Genomic DNA, 19720 nt, shown 5'->3' with positions numbered 1-19720 from the left:
AGCTATACAATGACATCATGTCCCCAAAATAAAACAAAACCACAATAACCAAATGATCCTTCCTCCCCCTCCCCCAGAAATCTTTCCTAGGAACCATCGCTGCTGAGCATTGAGATGATAATCCTGTGGTCCAGAACATCTCAAACCAGTGTCTGCTGGGCCCCCATCACTCCTAGGAAAGAACTTGGAGAGTATACAACCCTAGCTGAAGCCTGCATAGCTCTTTCACCTATTGTGGTGGTTTCAAACAAAATGGCCCCCAAAGCTCCAGAATAGCACAACTAGGAGGTGTGGCCTTGTGGAGTAAGTGTGGTCTTGTTGGAGGAAGTGTGTCACTGTGGAGGAGGGCTTTGAGGTCTCATACATGCTCAAGATACCACCCAGTGTCTGAGACCCACTTCCTTTTGCCTACAAAATGTAAAACTCTCAGCTACTTCTTCAGCACCATGTCTGGCTGCATGCCACCATGGGCACCATCATGATGATGGACTTCATCTCTGAAAATGAAAGTCACCCCAATTAACTGTTTTCCTTTATAAGGGTTCTGTGACTAAGACACCTGTGTAGAAATCTAGCAAACCCATACCTGAGCTGTCATCCACAAGCATCTCCTACAAAAATAACATTCTCTCATTGTGCTGCAGTCCAAGCAGAGAGGGTACCAATTCCACAGCTGAATCATTGTCTATACAGCATCTCCTCAAGGAGCAGCACCCATTCGTTGTGCTGTAGTTCAAAGTTAGCCCCTCCCCCATACTTATTTTAGAATCTACCTCCTATCAAAATCTATGTCAGCTGATTATTAAAATAATAACTATTATTCTATTATAATAAAATTATTGTGCTTTTCTCCTGCTCTTGACATCTGTTGGCTGATAGGTTTAACTAGTACAGAAGCAATAATTATGCCATGCCTTCTTCTTTCCAACCAAGCCTCTAGTGTGACTCTTTGCACTAAAGCCAACTACAGTAAATGATCAGCCCAAGGATGTTAACGGTGTATCTGAGATCACTCACAATGCTTTTGGTGGTCACAGCACCAGAAACAAGACGCTCAGCTAGGTCCTTAATTATTAGCATATCTGCCCACTCTCCCAGGAAGATGAAGGAACTTGAGGAAAACACCAACCAGGAAACAATTTATTGTTGGAAATTCCAATAAAGCTGGAGGCGTCATATACTGTATGTGGAGGGACAAGCAGTCCCAAACCACAATGTCACACCAACAGTAAGAAAGGAAGAAAAGGATAAAGCATTTCTCCACTGGAGTTCTGAAATAAATGGCTCCCAGAGAGCTATTCTGCTTGCTTCCCCATGCACATTTCTTGGCAACTTCCTGCGAAACTGGCAATAGGGGAAGAAGGAAAACAGAGCTCTATCTTCAAGCTTCTATTTTGAAACACAGAATCAGCATCCTGGCCACAGGGCCTTCTTTACAGAGGGCCAGCTGGGGGCTGGATGGACTCTGGAGCCCAAAGCAAAGCAGTAAACCAGGAAGGCTGTTATCCCACACCCTGAATTTACCTGTGACACTATTTATGATAAACAAGGTTGGACAAGATATGACTCCATGGCTGCAGAATATGAATATGCCTGGACAACACACCAGTCCTATTTAAAAAAAAAAAAAAGGCCACCTACGGCAAGCCTAGCTAAAAACCTAAGAAAACAACCCCACCAGGAGACCAGGCTTGGCCCACTTTGTTCTCTACCCTGTAATACACAGGGCTTTTTTTTTTTTAAAGGAGGAGAGGGGGCGGAAGGTTATTTGAATTTAAATTACCAATGAACACTATAATTTGTGTACAAGGAGAAAAAGGGACATTCAGGAGTGCCAACAGTGTCCCACAGGCTCGTGGGACATGTGTGGCTGAGGCAGTAGTGGCCCTGGGGACTTTTTCCTTTTGCTTCAACTCACTGCTTTCATCTCTGGGGAGCAGGCAAGTCAGCAGGCAAAGCCCATGTAACACAAAGAGGCACTGTCCCCTCAGACTAAAGAGAAGATCGCCCTCTCAGGAGGAAATTCATAGACAACCACACAGAATAGGCAAGATTAATCAAAAATAAGCCATCTAAGGAGGGAGTCAGAAATGTTGCTGAGGACAAAGACCACATCTGTCTTATTTATCACCACCTAGTAGCCAAACAAACTTGACACACAGCGGGTGCTCAGCAAATAACAGTAAATTAAATGGTAACTATAAAGGATATTGCGCTGGAACTGACTCAGATGAACCAGAATCTGTTACTAGAATCTAACAAAAGGACCATGGTTGAAAGAACAGGTGAAGAAGAGCTGGAGATGAAAAGTGGGCGTCTCCAACAGCTGGGGTCCTAACAGATGAGATACACTCTAGGAGGACAAGGAGGAGTGAAGAGGAAAAAGGGAAGAGGGGAACCAAGGGTACAATACATTGACCATGTGCCTACTTACTATTTATACACCTGAAAACTCCAGCGGGGTGCAAATGAGGAAGAGCAAAGCGGTTAAACAACCTTTGAAGTCTCCCAGCTAGCAAATGGTTTGAACCTGGCCACATCCAATCCAATGACCCAAAAGCTTGCCACCATTCTTTGTCTTGATTTCCTCCAAAGGCAAGCTGACTTTGACTTTTTTTCCCTAATGTGAGTCTTTATTGGCATCAGCTACTTGAGGGGGATGAAGTGGGAGGAGTGAGTGGCACCAATACCAGGCCATCCATGCCTCACGGGCTGTAGGTGATGGAGAACTCACCCAGGTAGTGGCCAGTCATCTCTGCTTTGATTCCCACCTGGTTAAGGTCTTGCCGTTTTACACGCCCACCACGCTGCCTACCATCCTAGGCAGAATGATCATGTCCTTCAGGTGGGTCTTCCCCACCTTGGGTTTCTCCACAGATGGCACCTCCTTCTCTGCCTTTTTCAGGCGTTTCAGTGCTGGCGCCACCACAGGTGCCGCCTTCTAGCAGGTGCTGTACAGCTGCATGAGCGGCTCACAGGGCACGTCCAGCCCTTGATCCAGGACCACCCTGGGGTAGGTGAACTTAAGATCCGCTTCTGCTCCGCTTCAGCCATCTTGGCAGCTCCTCGGAAAAGGAAGCACTGGCTGAGTCTGCGCAGTTCTGGCTTTGATTACTTACAGAATGTTCTTACCGTTCACACAAATCAGCGTTAGTGACCATTTTCCTGGAGTTTAACTGGAACTATTGCTTCATGTGTTTTTATTCCAAATGTTTACAGAAGCCCTCTAGGACTAAATTCTGGATGGCCAGCCTCTGCAGAGGCCACAGCTAAGCTATCAGCAGGTACAATTCTACACAACACTTGGGCACAGCACGGCCCCACCTCACAACTGAGGAGAAGCTGAGGACTGGGGAGATAGTTTAGTTGTAAAGTGCCTCCTGCACATGAAGACCTCAATTTAATCCCAAGTACCCACACAAAAAGCCAGGCCTAGTGGCCTGTGCACTTAATCCCAGAACGGGGGGGGGGGGGGGGGGGGTAGAAAAAGGCAAGGATAGCGCCAGCCAGTCTAAGCTAAGCAGCAAGCCCCGACCCAGTGAAATACCCTAATTCAAAAAAAAAAAAAAAACCAAGGTTGTCATGGGGTAGGTGCAGGGGGAGGGGAGGGTTGTCAGGCCTTTAATCTCAGCGGTTCAAGGCCAGCCTGGTCCAGGGAGCCCGGTCCAAAAAAAAAAAAAAAAAAAAAAAAAAAGAGTCTTGTCTCAAAAAAAAGTGAATAGCTTCTGATAACAGCTGAGGTCAACCCCGGCATCCACATGTACACGCACCTTAACACACATGTACTGGCACACAAACACACACACACACAAACTGAGAATGACCTCCACAAGCCCCAACAGGAGCCTCCCCAACTCCCAGCTATGCCAGTATTGCACAGCATCGTCTTTGAAAGCTTTAAATCCTGACTCAAGTAGAACAAGCAAAGGTTACTTGGCAAGGATTCCTACTTGGGCCCCAGAAACAAATGAGTCTTCCACCATGGTGTACATGTATCCCCAGAGTTTCCAGAGACCTTCACACCCTTGACCTCAGAAATGGTAGAGTTATCAAGAGCAGGGTGATTTATACCATATATTTCTCAAGAGAACATTGGTACAGATAACCCGGTGTTTCTGATGGATGTAAATACCCTGCACAAATTCAAGGGCAGCAAAGGGTGACTAAAACTCTGAGGGTGGTGATTTTTGCCTTCTGTAAAAGGACTTCCATCATCTAAACTTGGGTTTGTTTTTGAAGTTTAGGAAGCTGATGACTCACCCAGGTGTGCAACAGCTGCTGGAGGGACCTATGGGAAGAGGCCACCCAGCAAAGGAAAGCTGTGTATGGAGAGGAGGGTCCCCAAGGAATGTCCTACATGCCGAGCCATATGTTGTCAGGATATTAATCCAAACCCATCTTGCACACTTTACAATGTTTACTCTCTCTGGGTTGTGGAGCATTAAATCAGCATTTCCAAGGACTACATGAGTCCTTCCAATTCTAGTCCTACTTACTTCTTTGCTAAAAAGATTTGTAACCTAGAAACAAAGCCCTCTCTCTAACAGCAGCAATAAGTCACAGCAAAGACTAGGAAACCAGGCTGTCAGTCCCAGCTCCCCTGAAAGACACTACTGCAGCAGAGCCTCAGTCTCACCTCGCCCGAGAATAAAGGACTGGACTCCTTAACCCCTTCCTCCCCAGTGCCCAATGAACTGAATTAGGACGGCTGGAAATAAAAGCAGAAATATAATGTAATGGTTCTATTCCTGCCACAGCTGAAACAGCTCTGGGAACGCAGAAAAATAAGATGAGCGACCCCAGAGTGAAAGAGAAGGATGCAGATACGAGGGAAGGGCGCCTGACCAGCCACAGCACTAGCTGTGGTCCTCCAAGGCTCTACAAACCCTATTTTTTTAATATAATAAAATAAAGACACTCTAAGGATCAGATAAAGTAGCATATTTGTAAGTCTTTTTTTAAAAATAACATGTTTGAAAGGCCTTCATAAACAATAAGATTTGAAAATAATAAAATATTAAACATATTTTAGGCCTGACTAAAATGGAGGTACAACTCCAGTGGGTACTACATTGCTCTGCCCTTTAGCTGCCACATTTGGGCCATCATTTCACACACTGTGCTTCCTTCATGTGTTTGCTCATGCAGGGCTCTTTACAGAGTGTTCCAAGGACCTTACACTACACCAGCCTGACCACGACAGTCCAAAAACTGTCAAATGCAACTTAGCAGAGGCTGGCAAAAAAGCAAAACTTACAGACATCTCAGAGACACCATCTTTCAAAACTTGCTTTGAGGGCTGGAGAGATGGCTCAGTGGTTAGAGCACATATTGCATTTGCAAAGGGCCTGAGTTAGGTTCCAAGCACTCACATCAAACAACCAAAGCTGCCTGTAACTCCAGCTCCAACAGATCAGATGCCTCTGGCCTCTGAGGGCACCTGCACTCATGTGCACATATCATACACAGGGGACAAACATATACACATGGCTTAATATTTAATATTTTAAGTTGCTTTTCATAACCCAGTAAAATCAGAATACAAGGGTGAGTGGAGCACAAAACCCAGGTGATGTTCAACAAGACCAGCCCAAGAGACTAAGTTACTATCTATAAAAAATTAGAACACTCAACCAGAGCCAGGCTTTCACCAAAACTCCCTCCAAAGCATCCAGGTCATGTCCTCTATTCTTTTTCTTCTGCTATGGGAAATCTAAATATATAAATTCTAGTCTCTACCCAAAGATCAGGAACAGGTAGCCTATAGGAAAAACAGACCAAAGAAGGGCTTTGGTAACCCCTAGAGACTGTACCAAAAAAAAAAATGTCTATTTCTAGCTTTTCTTGTAGTGAGAGATGATGAGGTCACGAGAACCATACTCACCCAAGACGATGACAAGTTACCAAGCAGCTTCCATCACGTACCACTTAAACACTCCACCTTTAATCCCAGCACTTGGGAGACTGAGGCAGGCAGATCTCTGTGAGTTCAAGGCCAGCCTGGACTACAAGAACTGGTTCCAGGACAGGCTCCAAATTTACAGTGAAATCCTGTCTTGAAAAAAAAAAAAAAACCACTCCAATTGGACATAAGCCCACCACCCTTTGCTGCCTTTGCTGCTTCATACTGACTTGACCCTGAAAATATCTAAGTTGGTGACTCCTATCCAGTGAAAGACAAAAGAAACTGTGCAACTGAACAGACATGTAAACTGACCAAACAGCAGGAATTCTGAATTAACAAACTTTTATCAAACACCATCTCTGCGCCAGGAATTGTGCTGAGGGATGGATAGCAAAAAAAAAAAAAAAAAAAAAAAAAAAAAAAAAAAAAAAGCAATCTCTAAAGGAATTTCTAATCCAGGTAAAACCAAAAGCCAATGAAGGCAGCATAAACCTTTAATCCCAGCACTGGGGAGGCAGAGGCAGGCAGATCTCTGTGAGTTCAAGGCCAGCCTGGTCTACAAGAGTTAGTTCCAAGACAGCTTCCAAAGCTACAGAGAAACCCTGTCTCAAAAAACCAAGCCAAAACAAAACAAAAAGAAGAGCATAAGATATGAGCGGGGTAGACATCCTGGCATGTGCCTTTGATCCCAGCACTGACAGGCAATGACAGTGAATCTCTGAGTTCGACGCCAGCCTAGTCTACAGAGTGAGTTTCAGGGTGGCAGGGTTGTTACACAAAGAAACCCTATCTCAAAAAGAAAAATAAAAAAAGCACAAGACATATTCTTCTAAGAAATCAGCCATCAGCCAGCTTTGGATTTGAAAGGCTTAAGAAAAGAATGATGAACTCACTGTAGCTGGGCATTAAGGAAACGGAATTTCAACAGTGATCAGTTCTCAGGTTTTCATGTATTAATTCAACAGCATTCATGGTGTCTATAATGTACTCAGCATTATGCTAGGAGACTCAAAATAAAAGTAAAGCCCACGTCCTTGAGTAGCTCACACAATAAGGAACAAGTAACTAAGCAGAATAAGGAGTGCTGGATTCAATTACCAAAGTGTTGCTATGGGATACAGATGAGGAGTTAATAGGGCTCACCAAAGGCAGCTCTGCAGCATAAAGCAGGGCATCCACAATACTCTGGCAAAAAAAAAAACTGGGCAGGGACGCAAGCATACTGCATGCTCAATGCACCACACAGACCAGTTCCTCAGGAGCAAAGGGGACCGGTGACAGCCCAGGGTATAATTCAAGTGGTGAGACAGGGAAATCAGCCATAGGCGTGGAACACCAGACAACTTTACAGCAGTGGGTGTCATGGAAGGCATCCAGGTCTAGGTGTGTGCTGCTCAGCACTGCGTATAGGAAGGCCTGCAGCAGCAAATCAGAAGCAAGAAATACATGGCTTCTGTAATGACTGAGAAGCACAGTAATAGCAAACAGAGCAATAAGATAAGGTAAGAAAGAAAACACAGAGGTTTGCCAAGAAATTTGAAACAATGGCATTTTCTTGAAAATTCTCTAATTCCATTTTTTTAAATCAAATCAGATTTGCTTCCCACAGAATAATGAGGTTTCACCCTATTTCATTCCGAAGAGCAAGGCATAGGCTATCATTACAATGCTCAATTTAAAAAATATATGGTTTGAGATTAGTATAGTAAAAATGGCTTCGGGGGCATTTTATCTACTCCCATTCTATCAGTTATAAAGACTTTTGTTTGAATGAGGACCCTAAGAGAGACATACATAGATCTAATCTACATGGGAAGTAGAAAAAGACAAGATTTCCTGAGTAAATTGGGAGCATGGGGACCATGGGAGAGGGTTGAAGGGGAGGGGAGAGGCAGAGAGGGGAGCAGAGAAAAATGTAGAGCTCAATAAAATTTTTTAAAAAAACTTTTGTTTGCTTTGGTTTTAGGCAACATACTCTAAACAAATGAGCTAACCAACCAGATATGTCCTGGTTTTATAAAACAGTGCCTCATGTAGTCCAAGACAGCCCCAAGTTCACTATGCAGAAGACGTCCCTAGATTCTTTTTTTTAATATTTATTTATTTATTTATTTATTTATTTATTTATTTATTTATTATGTATACAATATTCTGTCTGTGTGTATGCGTGCAGGCCAGAAGAGGGCACCAAACCTCATTACAGATGGTTGTGAGCCACCATGTGGTTGCTGGGAATTGAACTCAGGACCTTTGGAAGAGCAGGCAATGCTCTTAACCACTGAGCCATCTCTCCAGCCCCTGTCCCTAGATTCTTGATTCTCCCGTTTCACCTACCCAGTGCTAGGATTACAAGCATATGACAGCACACCAATTCAGTTATAAATATTTCTTTGGGGGGAGAGAATATTGAGGTAGCATCTCTCTATGGAGTCCTTGCTATCCTGGAACTAACTTATGTAGACCAGGTTGGCCTCAAACTCAGAGATCCATTTTACTCTGCCGGTTGAGTACTGGGATTAAAGAAAGGTGGATGCCACCAGACCCAGATGAGCTACTAATCTTAAAGAGAACAGTCGACTTCAACACAAAACTACTATGCCTTCCTAGCCTTGTACCTAGGGCCAGAAATGAGCGCAGAAAGCAAAGGGAAGCTGTGACTGGCTGCAGATGAGAAAGCAAGCCGAATACAGTGTCGAGGTCCTCCACACAGGCTCTGGATCAGTCAGCCTGGGCCCAGGGACTCCTCCATCCTGTTGACTACTGAGAGCAGGGCAGTTCACTGTACTGGAGGAAGCACTTTTCTTTTCTATTCTCTCAGCACAGCCATTCCCTTCCTATAGACTCAAAACTAAGGATTACAGAAAATAACTTGAACTTAGTAGCTAGCAAACAGCCTAACGCCACAGGCCCAAGAAAGCCTGTGTTTTTAAACTGTTCCGCTATACATTCATTCATTCAGTCTTCTTTCTTTCTTCCCTTCCTTTCTTTCTGTTTTAGAGATGTACTAAGATGTGCTTAGGTTCCCAGGCCAGTCTGGCCAGAGTATTATTTCTAGCACAGAGGAAGACTTCACATCCTATTTCCTCTGAGGTGAGCACAAGAAGGAAAACACTTCTGCGTGAGTAGAAAACAAGTTAGCATAATCAGGAACTCCTCAACAGCAATAATTGGTGAGGCATGTCTGGGAAAAGGAAAGTCGGGTCTTTCTCTTCCTCACAGATTCTTTTCCTGTCCCCAAAGATTAACCACAAAAGCATCTTGCCTCTTTACAATGCTCTCAACAGCCCTACTAATTTACTAATTTCTCTGGCCACCCTTTGTTGGCCCCTAGCTTGTATCCTGGCTCTCAATAGCAGGAGAGTCCCACAAATGCAAGTGGCTTTTTAAAAGGTATATGGCTCATCTAATTTCCCTGGGGCTTAGTTTGTCATCAATAAAAAAAGAGCCCATCAATTGCAAAATTGATGCATTGGGTAATAAAGAACTAGAGAAGTATCGCCTGACTGTTGACCCCCAAAAACAAACACACAAAAACATAAGCAGGAGTACAGATGTAGCTTGGTTGGTAGAATATTTGCCCAGACACTCCAAGTCCTGGGTTTGATCCCAGCACAGTAGCCACTGTGACACACCTGAAAAATCCCAATACTTTAGAGATAGAGGCAGAGGAATCAAAAAAAAAAAAAAAAAAAAAAAAGCTTTTAAAAGCTCAAGGTCATTTTCAACTATAAAATGAAATGCCCACTTTAAAGTCCTCACCACACCTTTTAGGTGCATGCCAGGTTCTTTCTTCAGGTCTAGAACTCTTGAACATACAAAGCAGAAGGGGCAAATGACTCGGGAGAGAAGAGGATGACCGACCAGTGAAGATGGTCACCAACTGTACAACTACTTTTGTCACTGTTGATGAGACTTGACAAGTAAAAGACATAACAAAGACGCTCCTTGGTAAGCTTCCTGGCCAGAGAGCAGACCTCAGAAGCATGCCCCTCCCCATATCTTTGTAGACAATGAAATGTAACCTGGGCTAAACATCAGACAGTAACTACCCAGAGGTTCCAATGTTCAGTCTGGGAAAACAGACTCAGCTGTGAAAGCAGACGGCCCTCAGAGCACCAGCAGAGCAGACGGCAAATCAAAACACCTCGCCAAGTCCAAAGTTTAGAATACAGACAATAAAAACAAAGGCAACTGTAGTCTTTTTGGAGGAGCTTAAGTAGAATTACCTCTCCCACCTCCTCCTCTACTGCCATTTCTTTTCTTTTTAACTCTCTTACTAGCATAAGGACTTTAAGAACCTGCTTTCACTGTTCTGAAGTTTGGAAACAAGGTTCCAGGCTGACCTGCAGTTCATGATCCTCCCTGACTTGAGAGTCCAAGTACAGGAATTATAAAAATATGCTCAGAGTCTGCCTGCCTCTGCCTCCCAAATGGCTGGGATTAAAGACGTGCACCACCACTGCCAGCTTGTCCATCTTAAAGGCAACAGTCACCATCAACTTTAGAAAGAACAGTTTCTGTTTTGAAATACCAAGAATATTCATAAGTAAAACATAAATGTCTATTTTATAAACATTTAAATGTTAAGTCAAGGGTGGGAAAGATGGCTTAGCAGTTAAGAACACTTGCTGTTCTTTCAGAAGGCCCAGGTTCAAGTCCCAACACCACATGGTAGCTCATAACTATAACTCCAGTCCCAGGGTACCCAGCAACCTCTTCTGGCCGCCTTGAGCACCAGACATACATGTGGTACACATTCATGCAAATAAAACACTCATATACATAATTTTTAAAAAATTAAAAGCTGGAGTTCACCGAGCCCTGTCTCAAAAGAGAAAGGGGAAGAATGGAGGGAGTAGAGGGATGGAACGGGATAGGGAGGAGAGGGCAGACTGAGACCCCAAAACAGTAAAGGATGAATAAGGCATTAGTCATAAAACAACCTCGTCTTTGAAAAACACAGTGAGCTCCTTAACATCTGGAATACTTCACTTTAATGTCTCCCAATATGTTCCACAGGGCCTGACACACGAAAAGGCTTTGAGAAAAGCAAATTGGATGTTTGACTATCCTGTTGATGACTGCTAACCCATAGCAGGGCGAGTACGCAGTACAATCAACAAGGCAAGAAAAAGTGTGAGCTGGCTTTAATTCCTGACTGCAACAAGCTTTTTCTAAAAACAGGGTCTTGCTATCTGCCCAAGCTTGTCTATAACTCAAAGCAAGCCTCCCATGTAGATGTAACTGAACATGTGCCTCTACCCCTTGCTTCTCCCTTAGTAAAAATTATTAGATCTACTGTCATAGTTAGGGTTTCTACTGCTCTCAAGAAACACCATGTCCCCAGCAACTCTTAGAAAAACATTAAATTGTGACTAGCTTTCGTTTTCAGAGAAATATTAAACAGCACAATGATTTGTGGTCATCCAAAATGCCACAACACAAACAAATATACCAAATATCTATGGTATTAAAATTCATGTGGGAACTAGAGAGATGGCTTCTTTTGACCTTGCATGCCAATACCAGGCATGCAAGCAGTTCATAATACATACATGCAGGCAAAGCACTCACACATATAAAAGGTTGAGAAACACTTGATGAACCCGAAATGGTGGGCTTAGTTGCATATGGACATGGTGTTGGGTTTGCGTACTGGTCATGGAGAGGATGAGCAACTGTTTCCATCTGCCCTGAGCTTTCCTGGCTTGGGCCCTGAAAGAAGTTTCTTCTACATCTACCCTGAGAAAACTGGAGTGGTTACTCTTTTCTTTTCTTTTTTTTTTTTATAAATATTTATTTATTATGTATACAATAGTCTGTTTGTGTGTATGCCTGCAGGCCAGAAGAGGGCACCAGACCTCATTACAGATGGTTGTGAGCCACCATGTGGTTGCTGGGAATTGAACTCAGGACCTTTGGAAGAGCAGGCAATGCTCTTAACCGCTGAGCCATCTCTCCAGCCCTGGTTACTCTTTTCTTTGGGGAGAGATGAGTGAAGGCATTCATAGCTCACAAAAGAGTGATGCCGACATGATAGACATAGCCCTTCAGCAGTACCTAAGACTGGCAGTTTCCGCTGCCCAGTCCTAAGCTCAAAGCTCCCTGTCCCTCACCTGTAAAGCCTTGACACAAAATACTATTGACTACTATTTCCTTCTCAATAACAAAGCAAAGGGCAATATAGGTGGCTCAGGGAAGATGGACGGCCAGCATAGCCACACTCTTGTCTATGAGCTGTGTGTGATAGTTTTCATTGTCAGCTTGGCACAGTTGGAATCACCATGGAAAGTAAGGGGCAAGTATACCAGGTTGGCCTGTGAGCATGAATGGGAAGGAATTTAGTTCTTTCTTTAAAGCTTATTTTTTAAATTCTATGTGTGTGAGTGTTTTGTCTACATATATGTATGTGCTTGACTGGTGCTCTCCCAAGTCAGAAGAGGGATAAGATCCTCTGGAACTAGAGCTACAGATGGATGTGAGCCACCAAGTGTGCCAGGAATTGAACCTAGGACCTCTGAAAGGACAGCCAGTGTTCTTAATTGCTAAACTGTCTCTCCAACCGCTATGTTTATTATTTCTAATTGTGTGTGTATGTGTAGGTATATGCACCTGAGTACCAGAGGCATAGGATCTCCCTGGAACTGGAGTTACAGGCAGCTGTGAGACACCATAACTGATTGTGAGAATCAAACTCAGGTTCTAAGCAAGAGCAGCAAACACTCTTAACCACTGAGTCATCTCTCCAGGTCCAGGAGGAATTTTCTTAATTGGGTTAACTGATGTGGCAAGACTCACTCTGGATGTGGACAACTCACATTCTCTATGACCTCCAGACGGCAGAGTGACAATTCCCAGAAGGCAAGAAGGCAGTTGATTCAACACAACTCAGTGGCTGGGATTAAATTTCTGGAGTACGGCCCCAAGTAGTTTTATTTTAGGTGTATTTAAGCACAGCAGAATTTGATTGAAAAACGTATTCTGGTGATAATTAACTCAATCCTGCATTCACAACAAAGCATATGTAGATCTCTGAAGAACAAGGTCAGCTAAGTATGTATCAGATGTGACTATATTGAAACTCTTTGTAAAGTCCATGAAGGTAGTTTCTGTAGACTGAATGGGGGAAAACAAATTTACATTAAGAGTCTGGGGGAGGATCTGGTGTCCGAAAGTATCTAGGCACATGACAGAGTAAAGGTCAGCAGGCTATCCCCTGGTGCCTATCTGTGAACACAAAGATGTCTGTGCCTCCTACAGACAGCACTCATTTCACGGGCTGGACCATGAAGAGTGAAGAGTGAGCTGAGCAAGTAGGCAAGAAGGCATTCATTTCTCTCTGCTCTTGACTGTGGATATGTGACTAGCGGCTTCAATTCTCTGTCTCAGCTTCCCCAAATGGAGGACTGTAACTCAGAACTGTGAGCCAAAATGAACCTTTCTCCCAGAAGCTTCTCTTGCAGGGCAGCTTATCACGCACCAGAAGTGAAACTACCAGCGGCTGCTGGAACCCGAAGGCGGTTCTCTCTCCACTGGAGTCTCCAGGAACAAGTCCGCACAAGTGACAGTGTCGAGACTCCTCACAAGCCAAGACGAATCCATGCACCTCAGCAACCCGAGTCTCTTATAAACCTTTTGTCCCAAAGATAAACTATTATTGTGGACGACATGAACTAGGAAGGCCCATCATCTGACTAACAGGCTATACGAGTAAAATCCATAAATGAAATAAAAAAACCAGAGGGCAGACTACTTCCTCTTCAGACCACATGTAATTAAAATATGAAGTTGTCTACTATGAGGACTAAAGCTTGAAGCTTAAGGCCAACTCAGAGAAGGATCAAGTATTCATCCTCACTAGAAAGAAAAAGATTAGCACCACAAGGATGGGTCTCCAAACTGACACCCAATCTAGAAACTAGAAATGTCTGTGCTACAGAGCATGAAGCAAAATTCTCAGGATCCTACAACCAAGGGACAACCACTGTAAAATTCAGATTTAGCAGGGCGGTGGTGGCACACACCTTTAATCCCAGCACTCGGGAGGCAGAGGCAGGTGGATCTCTGTGAGTTCGAGACCAGCCTGGTCTACAAGAGCTAGTTCCAGGACAGGCTCCAAAGCTACAGAGAAACCCTGACCTCAAACAACTTAAAAAAGTGTTCAGACTGGCTCTCTGTAGAGAAGCTGAGTCAAGGGCTAGGAGATGGCTCCATAATAGTTCTAAGTAGGATAAAGTCAGTATATAAATATACAAACACGAGAATCAAAAAGATCTACCTAGCTGGGAAAAAGATACAGCTTCCCTTTATAGATACATATGTTCTAAATTTTCTCATTAACAGCAAATGTTCAAAGTAGGATGTGATTCAGTTGTAGAGTGTGTCTGCCATGGACAAGATCATAAGGTTTGAGCTCTGGTATTTAAAAAAAAAAAAAAAGCAAGCCCAAAAAACTCCCCTTGCATTGGTTGGCATGTACATCACTTCACATAACCATCCTTTTAAATAATATTCCCATCTTAAGCAGTGAAAAATTGTCCATGGTCATATGGCCAGTAACTCTTTACTACACTCAAAAACCCATTATGTCTATCTCAAAAAAAAAAAAAACCACCTCATTTGCCCTTTGGGTAGGATGAAGCAGAAAGGTCACAAGTTTGAGGCCAACCTGGGCTACACAGCAACTTTAAGGCTAGCCTAGGCTACAAAGCAGACAGTGTCATTTTTAAAAAACAAAACCAAAATAGAACATTTAAATTGGTTCTCTGAAGAAAGGCTTTCTCAAGGACTAGAAGACAGCCTCGATAACAGTTTTATTTAGGATAAAGTGGAAGGCAGGTGGTGGTGCACACCTTTAGTCCCAGCACTCAAGAGGATCTCTGAGTTTGAGCCAACCTGGTCTATATATTGAGTTTCAGGACAGTAAAGGCTACAAATGAGATCCTTCTCAAACAAAAACAACAACAGCAATAATAAAACAGGTCAGTGTCAAGGTTTTATAGCCATGTGCCACTTAAGAGTTTTAGAAAGAAAGAAATAGTGTCAGATGTTAATGAGACTAATCTCCAAAAATTATTTCTGGGTATATATTTTTCAAAGCTGCTTTGGACAGTAGCCATATCACTCAGATGATGCCCACCTCCAGCCCCCCAAGGCAACACCTACACACACCACTGAAAGGAGAACAGGAGAGGGAAATTGGAGGCTCTAGCGTGTTTGTTATTTCAAAATTCATTTTGTTATTTTTCAGTTTCACTTAATTGGCCTTTTTCCCTGTCATGAGACAAACTGGGGCTCAAAGTTGGCCTCAGTAGAGATGAAACAGCCTTCAAAAAAAAAAAAAAAAACAGGAAAGAGGAAGAAAACAACATCAAATACCATGCAATTTTTATTTCTGAGCTGTCATGTGCCTACTAACACATTCTCCACTCCCATTATCAGCAAAATATGCAGTCTTTTCTATTGCCTGTTTCACTTAAACAACACATGCATTAATACACAGACTGAATTTACTACCTGAATGAAAGGTTATGATAAATCTGGTATGGCAGCAACATCTTAAGTATCCAAGAGCCAAGACCCAGTGGAAAACGCTGACCAACTTCTGACCCATATTACACAAATAGCAATCCTAATATTACATTATGGTTCCCATTAAAATTTTATCTAATCCCTAAATCTGTCCATACATCAGAAAGAAAAACCTTTTTTTGAATGTAAAGCTAAAAAGGCTTGTGCACACCCACAATCTCTCACACTCCCAAAACAATTATTGCTAGTATTTGGAAACATCAGTTTCTTCTCCTGCAAAACACGGAGGATTCATTTTCTCGGGCTAATCTAATCATTCCCGCAAAGCAGTCTGCAGTTGTGTTTTGTTTGAGATGGGAGAGCCAGCTGGATTTGAATGTAAGGCAAGCATTATAAATGCATTTAGAAACTGATCTTACATATGTGTCAGAGAGATTAGATACGTAAAGGGACTCAAGTCTTCCAGGCCGAGCTGGAATTCTGCGCAGCTAAGGATGACACTGAAACTTCTGATGCCTCTCCTTAGTGCTGGGATTATAAGCACACACTATAGCGTATATATGTGCCTGGTTTATGCGATGGTAGGAATCGAATCCAGGGCTTCATCGATTGAGCTAATCTCCAGCCCTCGTCAATATATAAAGGCATCTAATAGTGCAAAGCAGTTCCTACTGGCTTCTCACTTGTTGGAAATTTCTGTAATCCAGTCCTTACCCATCAAAAGGATCACCTGAATGGAAACACCTGAGATGTGCGCAGGTGCCCACGCGCTACTTAATCTAAAGTTCCTGGGAGAAGCCTAAAGATTAAGCACAAAGTAATTTGAAATCACAACCAAGTCCACAACCTTATAACCTGTGAGTTAAAGGCAAGTTTTACATCTACCAGTGCAAAGGAAAACACGCAAAAGGAGAGATATAATAAGGGAGTAGGAGACGATTTCATGTCAAGAGACTACGGAGGTTGCCGACCAGTTTACCACAATGTCAACTCTGGTTGTATCTCTGGGAGCAACACGTAATTCACCCACTTCTTTGGACAGATGTGGGAAAACTGAGGCCGAAAGGGGAGACTAAAGATGGAAACTCAAAACAGATGTGCAGTCCAAAGCCATTGCCCCCTCTTCTGGCGCAGGAGAGGTTCACGGCGCCACCTCTAAGTGGAAAATGACGGAGCACAGCTTTGGGGCTGCCAGCCTAGGGCGCAGTTGGACGTCTCGCCCGCGAGGCACTGAGATGGATGTGGTGGGACCCGGAACACTGTGGGAGGGCGCGGGGAGCGCGGCAGGGACGAGGCCGCTAACGACAGGAAGCCGGGCCGGTACCGTCCGCCCTGCGTCCCGCTCCAGGGCCCGGGGCCCCCACCTCCCCTACCTTCGGCTTTCCACCGCAGCCGAGGGGCAGACACAACACCCACAATTCCAGGCGGCTGCAGCGGCAACCAGCTCCTCGTGCGCATACGCGGCGGCAGCGGCCGCCTGAACCTTTAGGCGCGTGGCTATTGCGTCATCCTCAGTCTTGCCCAATGGTAACCTGCCAGAACAGCCTCCGGCAGCTCACGCCCCACGCGGCATTGTTAGCCCCGCCCTCCCCGGCTGCTAAGCCCCGCCCCTAGCGTCTCCCTCCGCCCTAATGTTGAAGTTTGTTCTTGTCCCTCCGCTGGGAGCAGTGTCTAAAAAGAGATACCCGTGGGCCTGGTCTTGTTCTCACTTAGAACTTCAGTTTCTTGCTTAATTTCCCAAGATCGTAATTTCTTTCTAGCGTAAAGATCTTCAGAAAGAAACTTGAGGGGGTGGGAGGTAAATATAAATCACGATGTTATGACTCAGTTTAGGACACAAAATGAATCTCAAGCAAGCAAGAAATAGTCCTTTGAAAGATTCATGCAAAGTAGAGCACCTGTAAGTCTCTCGCTTTATAGAATTATCTTTTGAGTTTGTTTTTTAAAATAAATTATTTTAAAGATAGGTCGCTGCATTTCTAATCCTGCCATACCACGGAAGGTATATTTGCCGAGTGATGCACACACACAATAATTTCACAAGATTAGAATTGCTGTCCTCTTTCCCTAAAAATAGAGCAAAGCTCAAAGAGAATGTTCTAGTTTGATTTCTGTTGCTGTGAGAAAATACTGACCTAAAGCGACTTGGAGAAGAAAGGGCCTATTTGACTTACAGGTTACAGTTCATCCAACAAAGTCAGGCCAGGGGCTTGGGGCAAGAACTGAAGCAAAGACAGGTAGGTGAGAGATGCCGCTTACTCTGTCCTCCTCTGGTGTGCCTAACTACCTTTTTGATACAGCTCAGGCCCACCTTCCTAAGAACCGTACTGTCCACTGTGGTCTGGGCCCTCCTTCACCAACTGCCAATCTAGAAAATGCCACACAGACATACCCATGGGTCAGTCTGCTGGAGGCAGTTCCTCTACTGGGGCTCCCTCTTCCCAGGTGTGTCAAGTTTGTTGAAATAGGAGCGGCGGCGGGGCTGCGTCCCCAACACCCGGGCCGCTTGGCTAGCTTATGCCCGAAATAACAACACACAAACTGTATTCATTTAAAGAACTGCTTGGCCCATACTCTAGCCCTTATAGGCTAATTCTCGCACCTGGTCTAGCCCATTTCTAATAATGCGTGTAAGCACCCCAAGGTGCGCTTACCGGAAAGATTCTAGCCTAAGTCCATCGTGGGTTGCAGCTGCCTGGGAGAGCTGAGCATGGCGTCTCTGCTCCAGCAGAGCTGTCGGGTCTCTCCGGGAGCAGAGCAGAGTCTGACCTCACTTCCTCTTCCGCCCAGAATTCTATTCTGTTTACTCCTCCCATCTATGTTCCAGCCATGAGGCCAAGCAGCTGGTTTATTATAACTTAACCAATGAAATCAACAGATTGATATATGACACTCCCACATCACAAGTTGACAACTTTACCTACGATAGGATAAAGGATTTATACAAGGTTACAGAATGAAAATGGTAGAAGTGGGGATTCCAAGTAGATGGGGTACCTTCAAAGCCATGTTTTCTTGGTACTATACCACATGTACAGACCCATCAAACCTGTCTAATAAAATAGTGACAGGTAATTCTAGCCCATTTGTGAGTGAAGAAAAAGATAATCCACGTCAGCAATGTCCTCAAACGACAAATATTCCCCAAGATGATAACAATAAACTTGTTTCTGGAATTCCTTTTCCTTCTTCATATATTAGGTGAGCTTCCAGCTTTCGATTTACTTCCTTAATTATGTTTATGTCAATCAGGTGGGAAATTGACTTTACAGTCACTGAGCAAAGCCTTGGGCAGCAGCTAAGGGAGAAAGAACTCCTGAGAAGTAGCTGAGTGGGCAGTGCCGGTTAATGAGAAATGATAAAACATTTCCGTGGGTTCCAGATGAGAAAAAAACAGACAACAGCTTACTCTCCTGTGGCAAATTCAGGAGACCAGTGGGATGTGGTGGACCCAGGAATAATGCCACCTTTTGTCAAACTGCCTTAGTAAGTCAAAAATATTGCAAGTCAAAAATGCAGTTAAAGCTGGGAATAATAGATTGGATTTCAGCACTTAGGAGGCTGAGGGAGTAGGATCACAGATCTGACATCAATCTGAGCTACACAGTCTATTTCAGAAAACCAAAAAGTAAAGTGAGAACTGCATTTGATACCTACGCTGCCAGCAGGGGCTTTGCAGCACACTGCAGAGTGCCTGCTGTTTACCTTGCTCGCGACAGGGCTAACTGAGAGCCGGTACTACTCAGCACCTTGAGGGATGTGGCAATTACTCTCCATCATCAACTTCACATGACTTAGAATCATCTAGGTTATGAATTTCTGGAGGTATCTCTAAAGGTGTTTGTCTTAGGGTTTCTATTGAAGTGAAAAGACACCATGACCACAGCAACTCTTACAAAGGAAAACATTCATTGGAGTGCTTACAGTTTCAGAGGTTCAGTCCATTGTCATCATGGTGGGAGGTGGCAGCATGCAGGCAGACATGGTGCTGGAGAAGTAGCCGAAAGTTTCACTTCTAAATATGCAGGCAACAACAGGAAGTGGTCTGAGACACTGGGTGTGGCTTGAGCATATATGAAACCTCAAAGCCCACATCCACAGTGATACACTTTCTCCAACAAGGCCATACCTACTCCAACAAAGCCACACCTCCTAATAGTGTCACTCCCTGAGTTTATAGGAGCCAATTACATTCAAACTATCACAGTGTTTAAAGTCAGAAGACCCACTGTGGATGGGGGCAGCATTATTCTGGGGGCAGGGAACTCAAACTGAATGCAAAGG

The 19720-nt window shown here is 44.0% G+C and overlaps 1 protein-coding gene across 3 annotated transcripts in view; it reads right to left on the bottom strand.

Moving 5' to 3' along the window:
- Sil1 (SIL1 nucleotide exchange factor) overlaps positions 1-16965 on the bottom strand; it is a 245648-nt gene extending 228683 nt beyond the window's left edge. Inside the window, exon 1 of one of the 3 annotated variants that reach the window (XM_050135036.1) lies at positions 16810-16965. The gene's annotated coding sequence lies outside the window, so the exon portion shown is untranslated. The remainder of the gene's footprint in view (positions 1-16809) is intronic. The other 2 variants (XM_050135037.1, XM_050135038.1) reach the window with 2 other exon arrangements.
- Positions 16966-19720: the final 2755 nt, after the last annotated feature.

Source organism: Alexandromys fortis, unplaced genomic scaffold, assembly GCF_014885135.2.
Source record: "Alexandromys fortis isolate MF-2015 unplaced genomic scaffold, M_Fortis_MF-2015_v1.1 scaffold_25, whole genome shotgun sequence".
Classification (NCBI taxonomy): domain Eukaryota; kingdom Metazoa; phylum Chordata; class Mammalia; order Rodentia; family Cricetidae; genus Alexandromys; species Alexandromys fortis.
Note: the sequence above shows the minus strand (reverse complement) of the source record. Positions and strands in the feature narration are given on the sequence as shown.